Raw genomic sequence first — 21694 nt, forward strand, 5'->3', positions numbered from 1 at the left:
CCAAATAAAAAAGGAAGGCCCCAAAAAAGGGAAAATAAAATGACAATGCTACTATCCTCTTTTTCCACACTTGTGCTTCAAAGTAGCACTATAATCTTTATGATAAAGAGTCTCGTGTTTTGTCACTTTCATATACTAATGGGAAATTTTTCATTACAGGACTTGGCTTGTATATTCCAACAACTAGTTGAGCCGTTCAAATGGCACAGAGACCCACAAAAGCCATGTTGTCGATGAAAATAGTTTCATTTTGCAAGGACATATTTGATATTGCTAATATAAAGACCATGTGTTAAAATCATGCTATATTGAAAATATGTTTATCATGCTGAGAAATCTGAGTTAAAAAATCTATAACATGCATAGACCAACGAAGGAAGCATTTAGTTAAAAAATATGGTTATCACCATGAGAAATCTGAGTTTGAAAAAAAAAACATGTTTGTATATGAAAGCATAGGTATTTGAAAGGTCCAGGAACAATTCTTTGTGTGGCCTGTTCGGAGTCGCGCATGCATCCATCGTGCCTATTTATCCATGTTTCTTCCTCAGTTCCTCATTTGGGCGAGAGAAGAACACTCAACTGGTGAGATTTCTCTTGTCCTATTATTTGGGATTTCTCTGCATGCATGGTTACACATATGGCCCATTACACCAACCACCACAATGTCCATTTCAAACACAAAGTGTTTTGAAAATTAAATTATGTTTTACCAAGGAGGAACAGTCCAGATTTGAAATAGCAGATGCAACTACTTTACCAATTCAAACTCTTTAGCAACCATTTATGATTATGATGTCTAATGGCACAAGGTGTCAATTTAGACTAAAGTGTTACTTGAAATGTGTTTCATTTGTTCTTTACAAAGTGCTAGATACAATTTCACTGCACATAAGAATTTTGAAGCTCGATTAAAAAGGTAATTTCATTCATACAAACCATAACTAAACAACGTGAATGTAAATATATATGACTGGGTCATACTTCCTAATACAAAAGCAAGCAACGGACTGGTAATAGGTAGGCCTATTTTAGAGAGATTGTGGTAAATTATAGTTCATTATTACATGCAAAATGTTTTTGCTTCGGAGCAGAACACTGGTCTATCTTTGTCTTCATATCCTTTTCTTCTCAGAGCTGGTGTGATGCCTTGCTCCTATTCATGGATCTTGACCTACAATTTTTTAACAAACTAAATTAGTTATTTATTCAATGGGAAATCTGAAGTCGGGATTACTTCGCCAATATTGTTAGCAAGTTTATGAGGGAAAAGAAAGCAATGTAACTTCCAAAAGTGAAGGTAAGAATGAAGTACATAGTAGTGTAGCTGAGAAAGTAGGAACATGAGCTGCGACATGTTTCAGAAAAATGGTCGAGGTTCCCTGATCCTAGTAACATGAGCTGCGATTATTTTGCCAGGGACTCATGGCTGTATATAACTTTCACAAGCAACATCCCATATGTGACAACCTACCTTTGATCACAAAGCTATATGATCTATATAATGGAGAAAAATGGAGCTTTCAATAACCTGTATACCTATTTTTCCCAAAGCAAACCTAAGAATGAAGTACACAGTATTGTAACTAGGAAAGTAGGAAAATTAAATCATATACTCTGAAACATATTGCAGAAAGAGAAGTGTGAAGCACGCTTCCTTGAAATTTGGACACAATCAGACATTCATTTTTTTTGAGCCTGCTATATATCTATGGGGAAGCATGGATAAGAAAAGATAGAAATTTAGAAAATGTATGCAAATTCACATATATTTTTCTAAAATCCCATGGAAATGTGTGGGTCCACTTGGTCTATCAGGACGGTGTATTTCAAAAAATCAAGTCAGGCAGCTAATAGTTTGGATAGAACCTCTATAGATAGTAGAAAGCAACATCCAACGATTCGACTGTACAGACTAAAAAGTTCGCCAGGAAATGAGAAGAGCCAGCAAAATAGACTAAGTTACAGAAGAAGCACCTGAAATAAAATAGTGGCAGTTAGTTTGGCAAGAAACCTGCATATATTTGAGTGCAATTCGCGTCCTCTAGGCCATCGTTCTCACGCATTTTTTCCTAGTAAGTAGAAAGCATATATAGAGTATGAAAAGGGGATACATATTACACAACTAGTAGTTTCAGAGCTTTAGAAGGCCGTCCAGTTTTAGATAGTATGCTTTCACCTATGCAGAACTGGACGTTGTACTACTTATTTTAGAGTCAAGACATATTTCAATCTCTAAATGAAACCTGACACGAATCATCTGCTACTCTAGAAATTTGATTTATCACGGCTAACCAACATGGAACGATCATCTGACTTTCTGGCTATACTAACGTGTAAATATTTGGCAGGTATAGACTCGTTCAAGTTGACTGCAAAAGCAATGAAGGTTGTTGTAGCTAGATAAATGACTCGTTCAAGTTGACCACCAAATTTTTGTTAGGAAGTGGATGCCTACTAATAGCGCATCTCGGGGAATCACAGTGAGAATTAAAGGCCTGGAGAAATGCAAAACGGCAAGATAAAATTCAGACATTGGCATGGAAAGAAACTAATAGGAAAACATGCACCATCAATCACTCACCATAAGGACAGCAACTGGACAATAGCTGAGCTGCGGTAGATGGTTACCAAGTAATGAATGGAAGGAAAATCACTACAAAATAACCATGAGAACACCAAACTATCTGCAAACATGAAGGCTCTTTCTTGGATTAGACAGGACGAGTACGCCATGATAATCCAAAGAACAAAAAGATGGATTTAAATTTATAGAGCAATGCTAGGAAGATATTGTCTTGAACAACAGAAAGTAAGAAAACAATAAAGCAAGCAACAAACCTGCAAAAAATACCCTCCAAGTTTTGCGTGAAAATCCATCGAATATATCCTCGATCGCATATGTCTCTGTCGAGGTACTCTACAGGAAGGTTCTCCAAAAAACAGAGTAACATTGTTTTTCCTTTTTGAGAGTTTGATAGCAAACCTGCAATGTATCAAAAAGGGATTAGAATTGATAAGAAAATAAATCTCTGCTATTTTATAGTCGAAGAACATGCTTCAATCGACAAAAATACAAAAACATTGAAATTTGATGGTGTAAGGAACCTGCAGTGATATACTGAGCCATAAACTACTTTGCAATGATATACTGAACCATAAACCTGAAGCTCTACTTTGATGCCAATAAATTTATAACTGGGAAAGTAGGAAAATGAAATCATATACTCTAAATCATATTGTAGAAACAGAAGCGTGAAGCACACTTCCTTGAAATTTGAACACAAGTGAACATTCATTTAGCATACAGAGGTAACATAAACTTAAGCAAGACTATTTAATTGATCATGGTACATGGTGGATTTTTTATAATTGATATTCCGCTGGAAGTGGATAAGTTCTGTAAATATTCGGATGCTCATTTTCAGTAGTCATATAAATCGACCTGATTTCCCAGCTTAGACGTTTCAGACATGTCTCACAATATGATGTGACCATGGGTTCAATCCCATGTTCAATTATGTACGAAGAGAGGCCCCATTTGGAAACATGTAAGCACAATCAAATGCCTGGGCACATAGTTCTGTTTACAAAGCTATTTGCAGGTTTGAATGCGTTGCAGCAAGATGGCATGATAATCTATAGTAACCAAGAATGTTCGAAAAACAAGATAGAAAATCATAGCAGAGGAACTGAGCAAATCAGTTAAGCGCGATATGTAAGACATGACTGACATGATGGAACAAGATGCATGAATGGCAAGTAAATACTACTACCACATGATGTAGAGAAGGAGAGCACGACGTTTTAAGCATATAGTAATATGAATGGAGCTCACGGGAATATGGCGCGATGACTGGCTGTCTTCACTTCCTGTAAAACAATTATGATTTCCATCAGATAAAGGAGAAAGCTACTTACAAACCTACAGTAGAGATGCTACATAATGTAAGCTCAAAAGAACACAAGCTTTCAAGTTAATGTAATGATCAGGCCAAGACTCTGCACCTATCATCATCACAACTGTGGACATACGATGTGCTGTGTATTTTTAGATCTTTCATTCAAATAATTTGTAGCACTGGCAGACATACAAAGGCTGACCCATGTTATTTCAGTCTTATGACTTTTACTTTAGCAGAACACTCATTTGGTCAATCTTGGTCGAAGAGCACCGAAACAATTTTAGGAGCATCCATTAAGAAAATAGTAACAATAGCAGCACAGTCAGGCATATAAATTGGTGAGTAAAACATATCTTGTTTGGATTATTCTACCAGGATAGATAATAAAACTTCACCTGCCATGTCCTTTTTCAGCATAGTGCCAATATATACTTCAAAAAAGCATTGGACTACCATATTGTCTAATAGATTCTGGGATCCCTGAGGAACGTGGTCTTCTATGTCAGATCTGCACACCTCAAGTTTAAAAATACAAATATTAGCAAAGTAAAATATGAGTGAGGAGGAAGTGAGGGAGAGAAAGAGTGGAGCACCAAGTTCGCCGCTGGCCTGCATCGCTCGAGCCACCTCCAACAGGCACGTGTTGTTCTCCTTGTACTCCAGATGCACGAGACATCCATTGGAGGAGACATGAGCTCCTGCTTCCTCTCGCCTTCCCACACCGCCTGTTCACCTCGAGCTCCTTGCCCGGCGGGGGGTGGAGGCAGAGGTGGCACCTCATGGCGCAGAGGAGACGACGACGCGGTGGCGCGACAAGTCGACCCGCCGGCCGCCGGCAGGTGCGCGAGGCCTCACCCTGCCCCTTACCCCCACCCGTTGTTGCTTGACTTCCTCACCGGCCTCCTCCTTCCCCTTGTCGTTGCATCCTACCCCACACCTGCACCGCGATGACCCTGCCGGCGCTGCTCCCCCACGACGATACGTCCGATCTGGATCGACGGCAACATGGAAGAGGACAGGAGGAGGTAAGCAGAGGAGAAGGTCGGCGGTGGATCAACGACGACGTGGTAGAGGAGAGGAGGAGGCGAGTGGAGAGACAAGGCCGGCGGCTGCAGGTGAGGAGAGGATGAGGGAGAGAGGGAGGGGTGTGGCGGCTTGTGGGGATGGAGGGGAAGGAGAAAGAGCGCTAGGGTTCGTTTGGCGGGTCGGGTGGGTGTAGGGCGAGAAGCAGGCGATTGGGTGCGGAGCGTGCCGAGCTCATTGGGCAAAACCTGGTGCACCCGGAAACAGCCAATCCAGCCAACAAGAGCTCGGTGTGAGCCCACTTGTCATTGGACAACTAAAACAACTGCGAGGTGAAAATCGGGTTTAACCACGAGGTAAAGATCTGACGGTCCAGACATGCTAGAAAACTAAATCCGATGGCCGACGAAGGCCCAATCGAGGGAGCTTTCTGGAGGAGAGTTGGCTAGCCTCTTTATTGGTTTAAATAGGCTTCCTCAAATGCTCTAGGTATTCATGAGAAAGTAAGTTGAATGCACAACCACTTGGTTTCTTTTGTTGAGTTTTCATATATTTATAGCTCTAGTGTGTCCGTTGCATGGCAATCCCTAATCTTTGCATTGACATTAATTGATGGGCATCTCCCTATCCCATTGATTAGCTGCGTCAATGTGAGACTTTCTTCTTTTTTTGTCTTATCTACATAACCCCCATCATCATATTCTATTTCATCCATAGTGCTATATCCATGGCTCACGCTCATGTATTGCGTGAAAGTTGAAAAAAGTTTGAGATTGCTTAAGTATGAAACAATTACTTGGCTTGTTATCGGGTTGTGCATGATGAGAGCATTCTTGTGTGATGAAAATGGAGCATGACCAAACTATATGATTTTGTAGGGATGAACTTTCTTTTGCCATGTTATTTTGAGAAGACATGATTGTTTAGTTAGTATGCTTGAAGTATTATTATTTTTATGTCAATATTAAACTTTTGTCTTGAATATTTCAAATCTGAATATTCATGCCACTTAAAGAAAATTATATTGAGAATTATACTAGGTAGCATTCCACATCTAAAATTCTGTTTTTTATCATATACCTACTCGAGGACGAGCGGGAATTAAGCTTGGAGATGCTTGATACGTCTCCAACGTATCTATAATTTTTTATTGCTCCATGCTATTATATTATCTATTTTGGATGTTAATGGACTTATTTATACATTTTTATATTATTTTTGGGACTAACCTACTAATCCAAGGCCCAGTGCAATTTGCTGTTTTTTTGCCTATTTCAGTGTTTCGCAGAAAAAGAATATCAAACGGAATCCAAACGGAATGAAACTTTCGGGAGAGTTATTTTTGGAACAAATGTGAACCAGGTGACTTGAAATGGACGTCAAGAAATCAACGAGGAGGCCACGAGGCAGGGAGGTGCGCCTGCCCCCCTGGGCGCGCCCCCAACCTCGTGGCTCCACCGACCTACTTCTTCCTCCTATATATATATCCATATACCCAGAAAACATCGAGGAGCACCACGAAACCCTATTTCCACCGTCGCAACCTTCTGTACCCAAGAGCTCCCATCTTGGGGCCCTTTCCGGAGCTCCGCCGGAGGGGGAATCGATCACGGAGGGCTTCTACATCAACACCATAGCCTCTCCGATGATGTGTGAGTAGTTTACCACAGACCTTCGGGTCCATAGTTATTAGCTACATGGCTTCTTCTCTCTCTTTGGATCTCAATACAAGGTTCTCCTCGATCTTCTTGGAGATCTATTTGGTGTAACTCTTTTTGCGGTGTGTTCGTCGAGATCCGATGAATTGTGGGTTTATGATCAAGTTTATCTATGAACAATATTTGATTCTTCTCTAAAATCTTTTATGTATGATTGGTTATCTTTACAAGTCTCTTCGAATTATCAGTTTTGTTTGGCCTACTAGATTGATCTTTCTTGCAATGGGAGAAGTGCGTAGCTTTGGGTTCAATCTTGCGGTGTCATTTCTCAGTGACAGCAGGGGCAGCAAGGCACGTATTGTATTGTTGCCATCGAGGATAAAAAGATGGGGTTTATATCATATTGCTTGAGTTTATCCCTCTACATCATGTCATCTTGCCTAATGCGTTACTCTGTTCTTATGAACTTAATATTCTAGATGCATACTGGATAGCGGTCGATGTGTGGAGTAATAGTAGTAGATGCAGAATTGTTTCGGTCTACTTGTCGCGGACGTGATGCCTATATACATGATCATGCCTAGATATTCTCATAATTATGCACTTTTCTATCAATTGCTGGACATTAATTTGTTCACTCACCGTAATACTTATGCTATCTTGAGAGAATCCACTAGTGAAACCTATGGCCCCCGGGTCTATCTTTTATCATATAAGTTTCCAATCTATTTTATTTTGCAATCTTTACTTTCAATCTATATCATAAAAATATCAAAAATATTTATCTTATTAGTATTATCTCTATCAAATCTCACTCTCATAAGTGACCGTGAAGGGCTTGACAACCCCTTTATCGCGTTGGTTGCGAGGTTCTTATTTGTTTGTGTAGGTACGAGAGACTTGCGTGTAGTCTCCTACTGGATTGATACCTTGGTTCTCAAAAACTGAGGGAAATACTTACGCTACTTTGCTGCATCACCCTCTCCTCTTCAAGGAAAAACCAATGCAGTGCTCGAGAGGTAGCAAATACCTACCGCCGTTGTGCTGCATCATCCCTTCCTCTTTGGGGAAATACCGACGTAATTTCAAGCGACATCACGCGCCTGCGCTTGAAAGCACAAGTGCTCCTTGGGTGATTTTGGTAATTAATGTCAACATATCTCTTGTTGGACTAATACTTTTATCTCGTATATTTCAGAAAGTTCAGCAAAGGCATGGAATGGACAAGAGGATGTGGAACCCCTTCAAGAATCTAAGGACAAGGATTGGCAAAAGCTCAAGACTCTACATTTTCAGTTCAGTGATCCAAGATCGCATTGAGTCCATAGGAAAGCCAATATTATTAAAAGGGGATGAGGTGTTGCTTAATGGCTTGCTTGCTCAAAGTGCTTAGTGATATGCTCCAAAAGCCCTCGACCACTCTCTCATTTCCACATATGTCCCAAAAGTCAAACTCGGCCCCACCGATTTGATCTATCCGGTACCACCGAGTTCACTTGACATAGCCACTGCCAGAAACCCTAGACACTTCGGTCTTACCGATGGGATCTCGATATCACCGAGATGGGCTTGCAAACTCTCTGTTGCCTGTTGCAATTATTTCGGTCTCACCGAGATAAGCAAATCGGTCCCACCAAATTTGCTTGACCAACTCTCTGGTTTGCTTATTACCAAAATCGGTCTCACCGAGTTTGTGTAATCGGTCAAACTGAGTTGAGGTTTTACCCTAACCCTATCACATCGGTCCCACCAAGTTGATCATATTGGTCCCACTAAAAAGTCTAACATTCACATTTTGAACTGAATCGGTCTGATCGAGTTTGGTGAATTGTGTGTACCGGCTAGATTTTGTGTGGAGGCTATATATATCCCTCCACCCTTCCTCCATTCATTAGGAGAGCCATCAGAACATGCCTACACTTCCAGCATTCATTTTCTGAGAGAGAACCGCCTACTCATGTGTTGAGATCAAGACATTCCATTCCAACCACAAGAATCTTGATCTTCAGCCTTCCCCAAGTTGCTTTCCACTCAAATCATCTTTCCACCATAGCCAAATCTGTGAGAGAGAGTTGAGTGTTGGGGAGACTATCATTTGAAGCACAAGAGCAAGGAATTCATCATCAACACACCAGCTATTACCTTTTGGAGAGTGGTGTCCCCTAGATTGGTTAGGTGTCACTTGGGAGCCTCCGTCAAGATTGTGGAGTTGAACCAAGGAGTTTGTAAGGGTAAGGAGATCGCCTACTTCGTGAAGATCTACCCAAGTGAGGCAAGTCCTTCATGGGTGATGGCCATGGTGGGATAGACAAAGGCTGCTTCTTCGTGGACCCTTCGTGGATGGAGCTCTCTGTGGACTCGCGCAACCGTTACCCTTCGTGGGTTGAAGTCTCCATCAACGTGGATGTACGATAGCACCACCTATCGAAACCACGCCAGAAATCTCCGTGTCTCCAATTGTGTTTGCTCCCTCTAAACTCCAATCCCATCCCTTTACTTTCTTACAAGTTGCATGCTTTACTTCCCAATGCTCATATACTCTTGCCATGCTTGCTTGAAATGTATTGTGAATGTTTAAACTTGTGCTAAAACTCCACCTTAACTTAAAGAAATTAAAAAGTGATACTTTTCTTTGTTGAGGATCTAATCACCCCCCCTCTATACATCTCTTCTCGTTCCTACAGCGCTACCGATGATGACGGCTCAACCGAGGTCCTCTTGATGGATCACCACGCCTGGGTCTTTGTCGTCGCTCCGGTGGTGGTAGGGCAGCCATCAGCCGCCATGGTTGGGAAGTATCTCTTCGTTTTGCTGGGGAACCTCAACCTGGTTGCGTCCTTCTCCATCTTTCTTTTTTCACCGGGACTAATTTCTATGTTTCTTGGTGGGCTGGCGAGGTTGTCAAATCCCTAGCACTCACCACAGCACGGCGGCGGCTACCTGCACCACCTCGACGTTCATTGTTATGGAAGCGTGATGTGATGAGCTTCTCCTAGCGGCTTAGAGGTGAAGCCAGTGGAGGAAGGGAGGGATGCATTGCCATGCTTGATCTTGACATCTTGTATTGATAGTTTGACATAGTGCTAGGTGACAGTGGGAAGCCTACTGGAATCAACTTTTGATGTCGATCCCCTCTACTTCTTTAACATTGTTCAAATGATACACATTGTGCTTAGTATTTCGTTTCCTAGGAATAAGGTCTGGAATATTTTCCGGCAAAAAGGTCCGCAATATAAATATATGGATGGTGACGCTTTGACTAGTGGCTCGTGCGCTGATCACCCGGCAAGCGGGGCGTCGGCTAGGTTTGCTCAAGCAAACTCTCTTCCTGATTAACTTCTTGTGTCTCATCTTTCTTTCGTCCATCCAGACTTCGATTTCCATTATGGTGTACATGCCATGTGTTTGATGCAATGCACAAGAGGAATCATTGGGCTCAACGCTCTTTATTTTCTATGTACGAGGAGCCGAGGAGTACATCATGGACTCACTACAGCACATGCCATTAACCTCCATAGTCCATTATTGTAACTGATGTTCATATCAATTTACCATATGGAAGATTAAAGTTTCACTCTGCATCAAGATCTTTATGTGGTTCGTCCATAAAGAAGTCATCTTGACCAAAGATAATTTTATGAAAAGGAATTGGGTTGGTAACCCCAGGTGCTGTTTTTGTGATCAAAACGAAACGATTAAACACCTGTTTCTCGAGTGTCCACTTGCAAAATTGTTATGATGGTCTATCCATATAGCTTTTAACATCCAACCTCCAATGAGCATAAACACGTTATTTGGAACGTGGCTTAATGGAGTAGACATACACAAAGCTAAACATATTCGGATAGGGATATGTGCTTTATTATGGGCTATATGGAACACTAGAAAGTTATGGTTTTAATGGTACAACATTCACCAATTTTTTGTAGGTTATCTAAAGAGCTATAGCCTAGATTCGTATGTGGTCATTACTCACTCATGCAGACTACGTGGGGTCTATGGTTATTGGGTGCAACCGCTGGGAGATGGTAGCACGGGCTATCTTCAGCCGATTTGGATGGCGAGTTAATAATTGGCTAGGTGTGTAGGCATCGTAGCCTATTCTTTATCGTCGGATGTGGCGCTTTATTGCCGGATTTTTAGCTTCCTTGGTTGTTAAGACTCTGTTTCGATTTCTAATAATATGGCTACACACATCGACTGATGTAGAGGCCGGATGTATTCCACCTTTTCAAATAAAAATAAAAATTATGTTACAGGTAAAAATGTGTTGTCTCAAGAGCCATCAGAGTTTTTACTTCTTAGCATTTCGACCACTCCCCGATCTCTTGACCTAGGGTGAAACCTATGCGCCGCCACTACTGCCATCGCCGCCACTACTATCGTCGCCACTGCCGAGAGAGAGAGAGAGAGAGAGAGAGAGAGAGACGAGGGTGACTGATGGCAACAGCGATGATGGGCAAACGAGGATGCAAAACCCAAGCGGAAGTGGTCGGGCCAGGCCGAGGACTTCATCCGTAAGTACGCCTGCGCTACCGACAATGACGGCTCAACCGAGGTCCTCTTGATGGATCCCCACGCCAGGGTCTTCATTGTTGCGCTGGTGGTGGTAGGGCAGTCGTCAGCCGCCATGGTAAGGAAGTATCTCTTCGTTTTGCTGGGCAACCTCAACTTGGTTGCCTCCTTCTCCATCTTTCTTTTTTCACCGGGACTAATTTCTATGTTTCTTGGTGGGCTGATGATGTCTACTACACAACCTTCTTCTTGTAGACGTTGTTGGCCTCCAAGTGCAGAGGTTTGTAGGACAGTAGCAAATTTCCCTCAAGTGGATGACCTAAGGTTTATCAATTCGTAGGAGGTGTAAGATGAAGATGGTCTCTCTCAAGCAACCCTACAACCAAATAACAAAGAGTCTCTTGTGTCCCCAACACACCCAATACAATGGTAAATTGTATAGGTGCACTAGTTCGGCGAAGAGATGGTGATACAAGTGCAATATGGATGGTAGATAAAGGTATTTATAATCTGAAATTATAAAAACGGCAAGGTAAATAATGGTAAAAGTGAGCGTAAACGGTATTGCAATGTGTTGAAACAAGGCCTAGGGTTCATACTTTCGCTAGTGTAAGTTCCCTCAACAATACTAACATAATTGGATCACATAACTATCCCTCAACATGCAACAAAGAGTCACTCCAAAGTCACTAATAGCAGAGAACAAACCAAGAGATTATGGTAGGGTACGAAACCACCTCAAAGTTATTCTTACCAATAAATGGACTCTCCAAGCAAAACACGTATCATGTGGCGAATAAAAATATAGCTCCAAGTAAAGTCACCGATGAACGAAGACGAAAGAGGGGATGCCTTCAGGGGCATCCCCAAGCTTAGGCTCTTGGATATCCTTGAATATTACCTTGGGTGCCTTGGGAATCCCCAATCTTAGGATCTTGCCACTCCTTATTCCATAGTCCATCGAATCTTTACCCAAAACTTGAAAACTTCACAACACAAAACTTAACAGAAAACTCGTAAGCTCTGTTAATATAAGAAAATAAATCACCACTTCAAGGCACTGTAATGAACTCATTATTTATTTATATTGGTGTTAAAACTACTGTATTCCAACTTCTCTATGGTTTATAAACTATTTTACTAGCCATAGATTCATCAAAATAAGTAAACAACACACGAAAAATAGAATCTGTCAAAAACAGAACAGTCTGTAGTAATCTGAATCAAACGTATACTTGTGGAAATCATAAAATTCTCAAATAAATTTATGGACCTGAGTAATTTATCTATTAATCATATGCAAAAATAATTAACTAAATATCACTCTCCAAATAAAAATGGCAGCAATTCTCATGAGCGCTAAAGTTTCTGTTTTTTACAGCATGATCAACAAGACTTTCCCCAAGTCTTCCCAACGGTTCTACTTGGCACAAACACTAATTAAAAGCATAAAACCACATCTAAAAAGAGTCTAGATGAATTATTTATTACTAAACAGGAACAAAAATCAAGGAACAAAAATAAAATTGGGTTGCCTCCCGACAAGCGCTATCCTTTAATGCCCCTAGCTAGGCATGATGATTTTAATGATGCTCACATAAAGGATAAGAATTGTAAGATAAAGAGAGCATCATGAAGAGTATTACTAGCACATTTAAGTCTAACATACTTCCTATGCATAGGGATTTTGTGAGCAAACAACTTATGGGAACAATAATCAACTAGCATAGGAAGGTAAAACAAGCATAACTTCAAAATTTTAAGCACATAGAGAGGAAACTTGATATTATTGCAATTCCTACAAGCATATGTTCCTCCCTCATAATAATTTTCAGTAGCATCATGAATTAATTCAACAATATAACTGGCACCTAAAGCATTTTTTTCATGATCTACAAGCATACAAATTTTACTACTCTCCACATAAGCAAAATTCTTCTCATTCGGGATAGCGGGAGTAAACTCAACAAAATAATTATCATGTGAGGCATAATCCAATTGAAAACTAAAATCATGATGACAAGTTTCATGGATATTATTATTTTTAATAGCATACAAGTCATCACAATAATCATCATAGATAGCAACTTTGTTCTCATAATCAATTGGAACCTCTTCCAGAATAGTGGATTCATCACAAAATAAAGTCATGACTTCTCCAATTCCACTTTCATAAATATAATCATCATATATAGGAGGCATGATTTTATCATAATAAATTTTCTCATCAAAGCTTGGGGGACAGAAAAATATCATCTTCATCAAACATAGCTTCCCCAAGCTTGTGGCTTTGCATATCATTAGCATCATGGATATTCAAGGAATTCATACTAACAACATTGCAATCATGCTCATCATTATAATATTTAGTGCCAAACATTTTATAGATTTCTTCTTCTAGCACTTGAGCACAATTATCCTTTCCATCATACTCACGGAAGATATTAAAAAGGTGAAGCATATGAGACAAACTCAATTCCATTTTTTTAGTTTTCTTTTATAGACTAAACTAGTGATAAAACAAGAAACTAAAAGACTCGCTTGCAAGATCTAAAGATATACCTTCAAGCACTCACCTCCCCGGCAACGGCGCCAGAAAAGAGCTTGATGTCTACTACACAACCTTCTTCTTGTAGACGTTGTTGGCCTCCAAGTGCAGAGGTTTGTAGGACAGTAGCAAATTTCCCTCAAGTGGATGACTTAAGGTTTATCAATCCGTAGGAGGCGTAGGATGAAGATGGTCTCTCTCAACCAACCCTGCAACCAAATAACAAAGAGTCGCTTGTGTCCCCAACACACCCAATACAATGGTAAATTGTATAGGTGCACTAGTTCAGTGAAGAGATGGTGATACAAGTGCAATATGGATGGTAGATAAATGTATTTATAATCTGAAATTATAAAAACAGCAAGGTAAATAATGGTAAAAGTGAGCGTAAACGGTATTGAAATGTGTTGAAACAAGGCCTAGGGTTCATACTTTCGCTAGTGTAAGTTCCCTCAACAATACTAACATAATTGGATCACATAACTATCCCTCAACATGCAACAAAGAGTCACTCCAAAGTCACTAATAGCGGAGAACAAACGAAGAGATTATGGTAGGGTACGAAACCACCTCAAAGTTATTCTTTCCAATCAATCCGTTGGGCTATTCCTATAAGTGTCACAAACAGCCCTAGAGTTCGTACTAGAATAACACCTTAAGATACAAATCAACCAAAACCCTAATGTCACCTAGATACTCCAATGTCACCTCAAGTATCCGTGGGGATGATTATACGATATGCATCACACAATCTCAGATTCATCTATTCAACCAACACAAAGGACCTCAAAGAGTGCCCCAAAGTTCTACCGGAGAATCACGATGAAAACGTGTGCCAACCCCTATGCATAGATTCATGGGCGGAACCCGCAAGTTGATCACCAAAACATACATCAAGTGAATCACGTGATATCCCATTGTCACCACAAATATCAATGGCAAGAGATACATCAAGTGTTCTCAAATCTTTAAAGACTCAATCCGATAAGATAACTCCAAAGGGGAAACTCAATTCATTACAAGAGAGTAGAGGGGGGAAGAAACATCATAGGATCCAAGTATAATAGCAAAGCTCGCGATACATCATGTAACACCCCGGATGTAACTTTCCCAATTTGTACTCCAACTCTTGCCGTTTCTGGCGTTAAGTTATATTTATTTTCTCAGGTTCGGGTTTTTGTCTCCATGTGTTTTTGTCGTTGTCATGCATCTCATATCATGTCATCATGTGCATTTCATTTACATACGTGTTCGTCTCATGCATTCGAGCATTTTTCCCGTTGTCCGTTTTGCATTCCGGCGCTTCGTTCTCCTCCGGTGGTCATTTCTAGCTTTCTTTCCTGTGTGGGGATTAAACATTTCCGGATTGGACCGAGACTTGCCAAGCGGCTTTGGTTTACTACCGGTAGACCACCTGTCAAGTTTCGTATCATTTGGACTTTGTTTGATACTCCAACGGTTAACCGAGGGACCGAAAAGGCCTCGTGTGTGTTGCAGCCCAACACCCCTCCAATTTGGCCCAAAACCCACCTAACTCTGCCCCATCATCTAGATCGTTCGATCACGATCGCGTGGCCGAAAACCGCACCTCATTTGGACCCCCTAGCTCCCTCTATGCCTATAAATAGGCCCCCTCGAAATATCTTGGATCCCTTCTCCCCGAAACCCTAAATCCCAGATCCGCGCCGGCCGGACACGTCCGCCCCGGCCGGACGCGTCCACTCTGGCGCCCGCGCCAACCACCGCCCGCCACGTGGCATCGCGCCGCCGCCGCTGCCGAAGCCCGCCGCGGCCCGGGCCAGGCCCCCGCGGCCCACTCCCTCCGCCGCCGCGCGCCCGCGCCCTTCTCCTTGCTCCGCCGCCACCGAGCCACCGCCAGCCGCCTTTGCCTTGCCGCGCCGCCGTGGGCGCCATTGCCGGCCCGCCGGAGCAAGCCGCCGGCCGCCCCGCGCCGTCCCGCGCCCGTCCTCCTCCGCCACTCGTCGCCGCGGTCGAGCCCGCTCGCCGCCGTTCAAGCCCGGCGTCGGCCGCCCTCGTCCTCACCTTCTCCTCGCCGGCCCGGCCGCCACCGACTCGCCGGTGAACAGTGCTCGCGCCGCCGCCTCGGTTTGCGTGCAGATCTGGAAACCCTAGGTCGTTTTTTTTCTCTAACTCCCGAAATTGCAGATCCAAGTTCCTCTATTCGTAGCTCCGTAACTTTGTATCCGTAGCTCCGATTCATGCATATAGCATATCAAAATGTTCAACTCAGAGAGTACATCATTTCATTCCATTGCATCATTTTCATTTGAGATCATCTTGATGCCTGAAATGCTGTTAGAAGAGGGCTACTTGAGATATTTGTCAGATCTGCTACTCCGTTTAGGTTTTTGTCATTTTTGCCATGATTAATGTGTGCATGATATGCCCTGATGCTCTACATGTGTTTTGTTAAGGGTTTTGTCATCTTTCCATAGGTGCAACCCATGTATTTTTGTGATGTGTGTGGTGACTTGTGCAAGCTTGCAAAGTGGTGCACTTAGTAATTCTGTTTTCAGGGACTTAGCAATTCCACTAAGTCCTTGATCTGTTTATCTCATGTTGCCATATGTTCATGTTGTTTTCTAGTGATCCGTGCCTCTTTTGAGGATGATCAGTAAGGATGTTTTGTTAATATTGTAGTGATCTATCCATCCATGTCTTTGTTTGCAATTATGGAGCACCCTAGCTTGAGTCAATCGAGCTCTACTTTTGCTACTTTGTGAATCTGGGCAGATTGTCAACTTGTTTGCAATTTTGCCGATGATGTTGTAGTTGATCCGTGCATGCTATGCTATTGTTCTTGCCATGTCTAGCTTGCATTTTGTGCCTTCTTGTTGGGTGTATGCTTGTCTTGCCATGAATTGCACCGTAGTGAGTGCATCGAGCTCGTAAACATGCCTACTTGAGTTATATTTCAGCATGTGTCAGTTTTCACTAAGTCTGTGATCTGATTATGTTTTTGCTATGTTCACATGCTTGCAATTGTATTTTCTGATCCCTTTTGGCTCAAGGTCACTAAGAGACTTTTGTTAAGCTCTTTGAGTAGCTCCATGCCATGATTTACTTTGCCATGTTCAGGTCCTGTAGCATGTAGTTTTGTTGCTACGAAGAGGGCTAGCTGATCTGAAATTCCAGACAAATGTTAATTTCACTAAGTCTGAGATCTGTTTGTCATATGCATTTTTTGCCATGCTTGTTTGAACCTTTTAATGGATGAATTGGCCGTAGCTCAGTGCTAGACTTTTGTTAAGCATCTTGTGTGCATCCCTGCCATGTATTTTGTTGTTATGTTTGGGTGCTGTAGCATGTTCATCTCTTTGCATTTAGATGCCTACTTGCTGTAAACCGCAGACCTGTGTCATATTTGAATCGCTTGCCATTTCCAAACCGTAACTCCGATTCCGGTGTTCTTTATATCGTTTTCAAGCGATTTCATCTCATCTTTCCAGTGGCACACTTGGAATCCCAAGTTGAGGCCAGGTTCATGCATTTCCTGTCATATCTTGCATTTTGCATCCCGCATCGCATCCCGCATAGCATATCATCTTTGCATCATGTTGTTTGATCCTTGCATGTGTTTGATTGTGTCCTTGTTGCTTGTTTGTCTTGTTTGGGTAAAGCCGGGAGACGAGTTCGCTAACGAGGAGCCCGTTGAGTTTGCTTTCGAGGATCCAGTCAACTCTGACTACTGTGCAGGCAAGATGATCATACCCTCGAAATCACTACTATCTTTGCTATGCTAGTTTGCTTGCTCTTTTGCTATGCCAATGCTACGATGCCTACCACTTGCTTGCAAGCCTCCCAAATTGCCATGTCAAACCTCTAACCCACCATTGTCCTAGCAAACCGTTGATTGGCTATGTTACCGCTTTGCTCAACCCCTCTTATAGCGTTGTTAGTTGCAGGTGAAGATTGAAGGCCGTTCCTTGTTGGAACATCTTTTATTTACTTGTTGGGATATCATTATATTGCTATGTTATCTTAAATGCATCTATATACTTGGTAAAGGGTGGAAGGCTCGGCCTCTCGCCTAGTGTTTTGTTCCACTCTTGCTACCCTAGTTTCCGTCATATCGGTGTTATGTTCCCGGATTTTGCGTTCCTTACGCGGTTGGGTTATAATGGGAACCCCTTGATAGTTCGTCTTGATTAAAGCTTTTCCAGCAATGCCCAACCTTGGTTTTACCATTTGCCACCTAGCCTTTCTTTCCCTTGGGTTCTGCAGACTCAAGGGTCATCATTATTTTAACCCCCCGGGCCAGTGCTCCTCTGAGTGTTGGTCCAAACCGTCAGCCGCCAATGGATACCAGGGGCAACTCTGGGCTGGCCTACCGGAAGTTTGGACAATCTGAGTGTGCCCTGAGAAAGAGATATGTGTAGCTCCTATCAGGATTTGTCGGCACATTCGGGCGGTGTTGCTGGTCTTGTTTTAACCTGTCGAAGTGTCTTGAATTACCGAGATACCGAGTCTGATCGGAACGTCTTGGGAGGAGGTCTATTCCTTCGTTGACCATGAGAGCTTGTCATGGGCTAAGTTGGGACTCCCCTGCAGGGACTGAACTTTCGAAAGCCGTGCCCACGGTTATGGGCAGATGGGAATTTGATAATGTCCGGTTGTAGATAACTTGAACCTTAACTTAATTAAAATGAATCAACTGAGTGTGTTACCGTGATGGCCTCTTCTCAGCGGAGTCCGGGAAGTGGACACGGTGTTGGAGTAATGTTTGCGCAGGTTGCTCTCTAGTTTCTCGCTCGCGCTTTGCCTCCTCTTCCGCTCTGTTTTGCGAATAAGTTAGCCACCATACTTGCTAGTCGCTTGCTACAGCTCCACATATTTCTACCTTGCCATACCTATAAGCTTAAATAGTCTTGATCGTGAGGGTGCGAGATTGCTGAGTCCCTGTGGCTCACAGTTTACTATTACACCAGATGCAGGGCCTGATGATTCCGCTCTAGGAGACGCGTATGAGCTCAAGTGGGAGTTCGACGAAGACTCTCGACGTTACTATGTTTCCTTTCCCGATGATCAGTAGTGGTGCCCAGTTGGGGGTGAACGGGACCGTTGTCGCATGTTGAGTTCTTTTTTATTTTGGCGCCGTAGTCCGGCCACGAGTGTTTGGATGATGTAATGTTATTTTGTACTTGATTGACGTGGCGAGTGTAAGCCAACTATGTTATCTCCCCTTTATTATTATATTACATGGGATGTTGTGAAGATTGCCTAACTTGCGACATATGCCTTCAATGCGATTATGCCTCTAAGTCGTGCCTCGACACGTGGGAGATATAGTCGCATCGAAGGTGTTACAAGTTGGTAATCAGAGCCTTCCCCGACCTTAGGAGCCCCATTACTTGATCGTTTTTAGCGGCCGAGTTGTGTCTAGAAAAATGTTTTGAGTCTTTTAGGAATTATATATCGGAGAGTTTAGGAATTCTTTTTACTTCCCAGTCTCCTCATCGCTCTGGTAAGGCATCATGACGTAGAGTTTTGACTCTTCTCTTCTCAAATTTCACTAATTTTTTTTAGGATCACGCGGGTATCTTTAGAATCGTTCCGATGTTTTATGATGAGAACATTGTCTTGGTGCCTCCTGTCAGGGGTTTAGTGGAAGTGTCCCGGGGAGTTGAGCTCTGAGGTGTTGTCATCATAATTTTATCGTTGGCAGTCTGGAATACCCTGAGTTTAGGTACCGCCGACATCAAAATCTCTTTATGCAGTTCGTTGTGAGATAAACCTCGGACGCCACCCAGTACTGGGGCGGGAGTTCGGGAGTATCGCCATAACTTGTATAACGGATGCTTTTCGAAGGTTGAGGTAGATGGTTTCCGAAGGTTTCTTGGTTATGTGTTGAAGGATGGATACAGCTGGATGTAGGATTTGCTAGTTTGGGTGAGATATTATGCTTCCCCTGTATCCCCAACACCTGATTGCATAACCGGAAAGGTTCGGGAGTTTCATAGGTGGGAATTCTAGTAGCTCTAGTTCTTCTTCCACGGATATTGGTTTGAGATTGGGATTTCTTACCGATTATTCGTTCTTGATCCGTACCTTGTTGAATTATTTCTCTACCTTAATTCTACGTGGCTTCTCAATTTATGGATATGTGACCATTTCAAGAGAAATGCATATGTTCATTTTGTTCGGATGTGAAGACTATATGTTGCAATTTTCATTCCGTTGGATTCAGCTTCAATATTTGTCTGTCTATGTGCTAATGGTGGTCAACCTCTTCAGGATGGCTCCTCCAACGCGCACGACTCCGAATTCTGATCCGCCACCACCTCCACCTCCTCCGGAGGCATGGCAAGCTGTGATGGCCGCAACCAATGCAAACACACAGTTGATCATGCAAATTCTTCAAGAGCGCAATCAAGGCAACCAAGGGAATCAAGGCAGCAATCAGAATCACTTTGCTTCACTCAACCAGTTCCTTAGTAACGGGCCAAAGACTTTCAGCAATTGTGTGGAGGCAACCGATGCTGACGATTGGCTTGTGGATCTGGGCAAGCATTTCGAGTGCAGTAACGTCAGGCCTGAGGACTTTGTTAAGTTCGCTTCCTTCCAACTCAAAGATCAAGCTGCAGAATGGTTCCAGCAGTACAAGGATTCCAGAGGTGGACGTGTTATCACTTGGGATGATTTCCGTCGAGATTTCTGAGCTCATCATATTCCTCAGAGTGTGGTTGAAAGCAAGCGTGAGGAATTCCGCAATCTGAAGCAAGGCTCTTTGTCTGTCTATAACTACAACAAGTTGTTCCAGAAGCTCGCCCGCTTTGCCAAGCAGGACGTCCCTGATGAGAAGAGCATGATATATCAGTTCAGGGGTGGTCTCAGAGAAGAAATTCAGCTAGCTCTTGTTCTCTTCGAGCCCTTGAGATACGATGAGTTCTACAACATGGCACTGAAGCAAGAGGCTGATCAGTTGAGGTGTGATGCTTCCAAGAAGCGAGTCAGAGATGTTACTCCTTCTTCCTCTACTCAAGTGGCCAAGCAGCAGAAGTATTGGCTTCCTCCTCCTCCATTCCGTCAGCCGTATCAGCAGAAGAGCAAAGGTGGCAGTGGTTCTTCCCACCCACCCAACCCTGGCTTTCAGAACAAGACTTCGTCTCAAGCTCCAAGATCGAGTGCTCCGTATCACCGTCCGCTTTCAAAGGTCACGTGCAACAAGTGCCAACAGAAGGGTCACTACGCCAACAAGTGTTTCAACCAGAGGCGTCTTCCTCCTCCTCCTCCTGTCAGATCGGCAAGTACAGCTATGGTCAAGCATAACCCCAAGCACGCCAAGGTCAACTTGATGAACGCAGCCCAGGCAGAGGACTCGTCAGATGTGATTATGGGTAACCTTCCTGTTAACGATGTTCCTGCAAAAGTTCTTTTTGACACTGGTGCATCGCATTGCTTCATCTCGAAACCTTTTGTATCTAAGCATGAGTTGACTTCCCAAGTTATGCATAAACCGTTAGCAGTTGTCTCTCCGGGTAAATGTTTGATCGCTAATCACGAGATTCCGGATGTTTCTATCATGATGGGTGATTTCAAGTTTCTGGCTTCTCCGATGGTTCTGGGTAACTCGGATATTGATCTTATCCTCGGGATGGATTGGCTTTCTAAGCACAAGGGTCAGCTTGATTGTGCAGCCAGGCAGATTCAATTGACTCATTCGTCTGAGGATGTGATTGTCTTTGCCGCTCAGGATAATACCATCCGTCTGTTTTCTCTCAATGAGAAGGGTGAACTCGATGCCATCTCGCAAATTCCAGTTGTTTGCGAATATCAAGACGTCTTTCTAGAAGAGCTTCCAGGAATGCCTCCGCACCGGCCAGTTGAATTCGTTATTGATCTTGAGCCTGGCACGGAACCTGTGTGCAAACGTCCTTACAAGCTCGGACCTGAAGAGTTGAAGGAGCTGAAGAAGCAACTCGATATTCAAGAGAAAATGGGTCTCATTCGGCCTAGTTCTTCTCCGTGGGGTTGTGGTGTTCTTTTTGTGAAGAAGAAGGATGGAACGGACCGACTTTGTGTTG

The 21694-nt window shown here is 42.8% G+C and overlaps 1 long non-coding RNA gene across 6 annotated transcripts; it reads right to left on the reverse strand.

The window, feature by feature from the left end:
- Positions 1-886: 886 nt before the first annotated feature.
- LOC125512232 lies at positions 887-5146 on the reverse strand. Of its 6 annotated transcripts, none has more exons than XR_007285268.1 (5): positions 4499-5146; positions 4301-4413; positions 3839-3873; positions 1870-2986; positions 887-1174 (listed from the first exon to the last, which is right to left on the reverse strand). It is a non-coding gene; the product is annotated as an uncharacterized LOC125512232 (long non-coding RNA). The 6 variants fall into 6 exon arrangements; XR_007285269.1 differs by having other exon boundaries at positions 887-2072; positions 2585-2986; positions 4499-5145; XR_007285267.1 differs by having other exon boundaries at positions 887-2687; positions 2842-2986; positions 4499-5143.
- Between the last annotated feature and the right edge of the window lie 16548 nt (positions 5147-21694).

This window comes from Triticum urartu, chromosome 6 (genome assembly GCF_003073215.2).
Source record: "Triticum urartu cultivar G1812 chromosome 6, Tu2.1, whole genome shotgun sequence".
Lineage (NCBI taxonomy): Eukaryota > Viridiplantae > Streptophyta > Magnoliopsida > Poales > Poaceae > Triticum > Triticum urartu.